Here is a 6,680-nt window from a genome sequence, read left to right as displayed (position 1 = left end):
TAATAACATTATTATCTGAGTATAAAAATACTCACATAACTTTAGATTTAGTATTATTTATGTGAAAATGGAAAGTAACTATTAAACCAATTGGAACCAAGATGGCGGATAGGAATACCTACATCTTATAGTGCCTTAGTATAACTACTCACTGCCAGTTCTTATTTTGGACTCTGAATCGGTAAGAAATATTCTATATAAATAATACTTACCAAGTTACTAACTATTTAAAGAAATATCTAGTCAGGTAAACATATTTACGTTAGTCGAAGCTGTTTACACATTCCAAGGTACCTGAGTCATATTACCTGGCTGTTGTTCTTATAATATACTTTATTTTCTATGAGCTTTATTAATTATAGATTTATTAAACGTTACAGCGTATATTATATACTCTCTAATGATATCTCTTGTATACAAAACGTTATTACAGTTATACAAATATCGAACTGCAGAAGGTTTATGAAAAATATTATATTTTATATGCAAATTTCTCTTAATTGTTTTCAAAATATTTAACTATTGCTTCCTATAATCTTAAGATTCCTGTATGTTTATTTGTATATATTGTTACTCGTTGGAAGTCCAGATTCATAAAGCGCTAATTCCACAGGCATTCAGTTACTAAATAGTACTGGTGTATACCACATTGAGACTGACTAGCTAGTTAACGAGACTTATTTATACAGAGGGTTCCCCATTTGGAATCACTTTGTGACCTTGCTAATTCCCCATCCAGGAATCATATCTACAATATAAATAATCACATTCCATTCTTACTTCAAATATAATTTTGTATCTATTATAATTATACTATTTCAGTCATCTCAGGCCACACATGTTCTTTTATCCCTGGATATTACCAAAGAACTGATCGATAATAACCCATACCCTCGATTGTTAGATTTCTCCCCCCACCATACTGCTATAAACTCTATCATATCCATTAACATCCTCAGACTAGAATCATAATATATTTGTTGAATTTATATCTTTACATAACAGTTTAAAAATAAAAAAGTTAAAAAAAAAAAGGAATCTACATCAGTATCTCAAACATTACTCTACCGCTCCTGGAAATTCTATGATCATTGACGATCAACTCCAATATTATTGCATATATAATTTGATATATATACCCCAGTCTTTATACACTTTAGCTTTCGCTGCACCATTCTGTCTTCGACAATCACAATTCACTTATAACTGAAATACTCTTTTAAAGTGCCATCTTAGTATGTCCAAACATAAAAATTCAAAGAATATTATGTCCTCCAACGGGAAAAGTGGTAAACCAATAAGAATGCGAGATGAATCCACTAACCCTTCCTCTTTCACAGAGGTATCAAATTTAGCCAAGAAACCTAAAAACGAAGGTATAGCTCCAATTAATTCCCTATCACAGTCTAAATCTCCACGTCCCATTATCATGGAAAGAATAAACTATGGGGCAGAAAAAACTATGCCGTCCACTTCGACAGGCGCAGCCCCTAGGATCGAAACTGTTTCAACCGAAACAATTAACACCACTCCAATTAATAACGATAAATCTTCCAAGAGACTGGAATCAGTCAATTTCCAAAAAAATAATAATAGATACTCTAACAACAACAGCTTTCCATACCTAATCCATCTAGAAACAGTAGAAGAAGGAAATATAGGCAACCTCCATCAGTTTGGGCCGATTTCTATTTAAAAGAGGAATCAATATATGTAACATCCGTAGACTAGGGAAAAAACTGATAGGAATCTCCTTCAAAACAGCAGAAGAAGCCAATAAATTCGTAGACTCATCGATTCCGTTACCCACTGGCTGGATTCCCTATATCCCTAATTACAAAATCATGCGAACAGCTATAATAAAAGGGGTGGATACTAATCTCTCCATTGAAGAAATCAAAGAAGGCCTCTCATGGCCAAATGGCGTCACAAATATGTACAAGATGGAAAGAATTAGGATTAGGAATAAAAATAGCAGCAATATGCATACCCTTAAAGACTCAACAGTTGTCAAAATCGAATTTAACTCCATGTTATTACCAGAGTTTTTATATATTTATTGGGTCAGATTTAAGGTCTACCCGTTCATTGGAAACGTTAGGAAATGTATGAACTGTCTACGCTGGGGACCTCAAGCTATTGTCGTGGCAGAACAGCATGCTCTAATTGCGGGGAAGATCACGATTTCAACACGTGCTCAAATATAGCTACCACGTGCATTAACTGTAAAGGCGATCATCATTCTTTAAATTATAACTGCCCAATATACTACAAATTTAAGATCATCAATTCGATAATGGCTTACTGCAATGTTAACCAATTTAAGGCAAAAAAATTGATGAAAAAATTTAATATTACTGATCTTAACAGTATTCCGGTAATATTCAAGAGTTACACCTATCTAGCGTGGAACATGAACGTATTCCAATCGGAATCTAGCGCGATCGAGCACATGAATAATTCTAGACAATTACGCCAGATTATACCTCCCATAAACCTCAACAGAAAACACAAACCCCTCGTTACAGAGAATCTATTAGTAAACAACCCCATAACCAAGAATCTATACCCCCCGTGGATTATTTCGATCACATTTTAATCCCACAAACTAGAGAAGATTGCTACTCGGATTTGAGTCTCGAATCGAATAGACCTAGATCTAAGGAGTCATTAATATCGGATGAGGATACTCGTCGTCCTTCTGAACTTCTAGTAAGATCGATTTTGAACCGATCAAACAGATTCCTATCTGCCTCCTTTCCAAATTTGAACTCTAGTCCTTGCAGATCAAGCTCTACTATGTCAAAAATTAAAACCATCTTAGGGGCATTCGAATCGGAAGAGTCAAAATCACTTACCATGTATGAATATATTAACATGTTAATAGGATCAAAAAACAGTATAAAGAATTAACATTGCCTCGAATTTAGTCGGACATCGTAATGTAAATTTGAATTTTCGGGATTGGCTATCGTTGGATGTTTCCTTCTTCTTCTTCTTTGCAATGATCTCACTTTGTCAGTGGAATTGTAGAGGCTTCTCTAATAAGAAACTTGAATTTATTAATTTAATGTCGGATTATGATATCATCTGTCTACAGGAGACTTGGCTCAATCCTCTTACTAATCTTAATTTCAATAACTACAGTTGTTTTAGATATGACAGACCCAGAGATAGGATTGGCGGTGGTTCGGCCATCATTGTAAAAGTTCTCTAGACCCAGTATTGGCTGACATATTCCCTCCTAACTTTATGGGTTTTGAAATTTCATCTATATTTGCCTCATACCCTAATGCACGCTCTAGGAAACTATTAATCATTTCTATTTATAGACCACCAGAACCCAATGAAAGTTACCACACCTGAAAAGCCCTTTTTGAAAGAATTATTTTATATCATAACAAATTTGACATTATAGTATGTGGCGATTTCAATGCCCAACACCCTTCTTGAGGTTCCACTAGAAGCAACGCAGCAGGTAACTCCCTCTCTGAATACATCGTTAATTCTCCATTCAGTTTTCTTAACACCGGAGAAGGCACTAGAATTTCAGGAAACCCAAATTATATCATCGTCCCAAACCTAACGTTCACTGCCGCACATGAGTTAATCTTCAATTGGTCTATTTCAGAGGATGCTATGGGAAGCGATCATTTACCTATCATAGTTAATTTTGATTTCGTTAATCCATTATGTACGAACACTCTCGATCCTAACCTTCAACGAAGAAGTAAATTAATTCTAGACAAATGCGATAGTAAGCTATTCTCGGATTTGATTAACCATAGTTTAAAGTCTGAGGACATAATAGAAGGACCAGGAGCCGAGCAATATGATTCTTGGTACCACCAGGTCTTGAACTGTGCTGTGAAAGCCGGGGCTAAGATACTTGACGGGATGGGTCACACTAAAACCTATGATCATAAACAAAACTGTTTCACAAATATCCCAATTAATTCAAAATACAACTCCAATACCAGGACTAACAAACCTAAAAATAGAGTCATTAACAAACCCTGGTGGGATGACATATGCAAAAAGGCAATAGAAAATAGGAAAGAATGTTTTAAGAACTTAAAGCAATGTCCTTCGAGAGAAAATTTAAAATTATACAGAGAATCATCGCAAACAGCAAGAAAAACCATTGCCAAAAGGAGAAAAGAAAACTTTCAAAAATTCATTAATAATATTGACCTTTACTCCAACCCTAAAAACTTTTGGAATACCATTAACAAATTTAAAAAATCCACCTTTTTTCAAAACAATAAATCTCCAACCTCCAGTAGAATTAAATCCGTCAACCAATTCATTGATAATTTTGCACCTAGCGGAGCTTCTAATCAATAAATTGTCCAGTTAGGACAGAATTTAGTACTGCATTTAATGAACCATTTTGCTTCTTTGAACTAAACGAAATTATTCTTAATTTAAAACCGGACAGCAGCGCAGGCCCGGATATAATAAATAACGATATCCTTAAAATGCTACCCTCTCTAGCGGTAGAAAAACTCCTTTCAATTTTCAATTTAATTCTATCCGATGATTCTTTTCCTGAAGCTTGGAAGCAATGCGATGTTGTTCTTATCCCCAAACCAAACAAGAGTGATTTTAGACCAATTACATTGGCATCGTGCGTGCTAAAAGTATTCGAAAAACTTTTAAAACCTAGATTGGAAAGGTATGTGGAGATGGACTATCTATTATCGAACTCTCAATTTGGCTTTCGTAAGGGGAGGTCCTGCGATGACTGTTTAGCTATTATTAATTTAAACATATATAAGGCATTCTCTAAAAGATGTTCAGTCGGCGGATTGTTTTTGGACATTAAAGCCGCTTATAATAATGTCGAACCCGGGAGATTGTTCGATTCGATTAATTTACTTAAAATTCCAATTGGTTTTAAATGGTTCCTAAGGAACCTTATTCGCCCCAGAACCGCTAACTTTTTTTAATCAGGCGTCTTCTATGGTTCAAGACGTCTAAGAAAAGGCCTTCCTCAAGGGGTCGTCTTGAGCCCATTACTTTTTAACTTATATGTTAAAGATATCCTTTTCCATGTCCCTCACAACTGTCAGACTATCCAATTTGCAGACGATATCGCCATTTTATGCCAAGACTCTAAAATAGATTCTATTTTACACAGTCTATCATTAACTTTTGCAAGTTTAAATGAATGGCTCAAATCAATTAACTTAGAAATATCTATACCGAAAACCCAATTTATTATTTTTAGCCGCACTAAATCTCAAAACCCTCCTATTGGATTACAAATTGATGGAGACGTCATCCCTTTGAAACAATCAGTTAAATATTTAGGTCTCACGATGGACTCGAGTCTTAGGTGGCTCCCTCACATCAAAAGCTTACGGGAGAAATCAGCAACATTTATAAACATACTGAAATGGCTTTGCGGTAAAAGTTGGGGTATATCCCCCTCAGAAGGTATTAGTTTTATCAACGCCACAATTACCGCCCAGATTGATTGTGGAGCAATGTGGTTCGTTAGTGCGGCCAAAACATATATTGATTTAATTAACAAAACTATATGCTTCTCACTTAAAATTGCTTTAAACCTCCCAAGACATTCCGCTAATAAAATCACCTGGGTATTCTCCAAACAAGATTCCTTCTTAAAGAGGATCTCCAAGAAAACGGATAAATTCCTGTGCAAAGCCATTCAGCTTAAAAAAAATATATTAATTAACAACATCAACAATTTCTATCTGGACTCGATAAGAAAGAAAATAGCTACTAGTAACATTCCTTTCATAATCAACAGATGGCCTATTATCAAACAGTACAAATGTAATCTATATACTTGGGAATTCCATCCATACTTCTCCGCCAAAAGAATTTTCCCTCCTCTGAAAATTGAAGTAGACCTGGAATCAGGCAAGTTGGCTCAGGATAGTACAAACCCGAATTACTGTTTTGTTCAACTGATAAATTCGAAAAAAAAAACCCTAACGAGATTCAAATCTATACGGACGGTTCTAGAAACGAAGGAACAGATTCCAACTGGCGAGTAGGAGCCGCATATGCGATTCCTTCTCTTAATATTCATGGTGAATTCAAACTGAACAAATTATCAAGTTCATACATGGCGGAAATAATAGCCATTAGTAAGGCCCTGGATCTGCTGACGACCTATCAGTGGAATTCAGTTAATATTAATACCGATTCTTTAAGCACCCTCTCAGCTCTAATGTCGTGTTCGTTACCTATTCGCGGCAAAAAAACTCATTTTTGGAGTCTCAACCCGTCGATTAGGGATCTCTACAACAAAATCTGTTATTTTTTTAGAAATAACAGAAATATACGTTTTTCTTGGTGCCCAGCCCACATAGTCATCTTAGGAAATGAAGAAGCTGATTCTGCAGCTAAACGAGCTTTACAAGATGGCACTTTGATTAACAATAAAATTTTCGTAACGGAAGTACTGATGAATTGCAGCGATTCCTATATACAAATTGATAAAGCATTCCTTGACTCCTTAGTGGTTAGCAAGAACAATTGTTTCATAAATTGGTTCCAAGACTTCAACATTTGCTTTCTGAAAAAATTTTCTTTGAATAGATTAGAATCTGGACTACTGACTAGACTAATAACCGGACAGGAATGGTCGAACGAAAGAAGATACAAATGCGGCGTCCTGGATTCCCCCAATTGTAAATGTGGTG

Source organism: Wasmannia auropunctata, unplaced genomic scaffold, assembly GCF_000956235.1.
Source record: "Wasmannia auropunctata unplaced genomic scaffold, wasmannia.A_1.0 LD336095.1, whole genome shotgun sequence".
In the NCBI taxonomy this organism is placed as follows: Eukaryota; Metazoa; Arthropoda; class Insecta; order Hymenoptera; family Formicidae; genus Wasmannia; species Wasmannia auropunctata.
Note: the sequence above shows the minus strand (reverse complement) of the source record.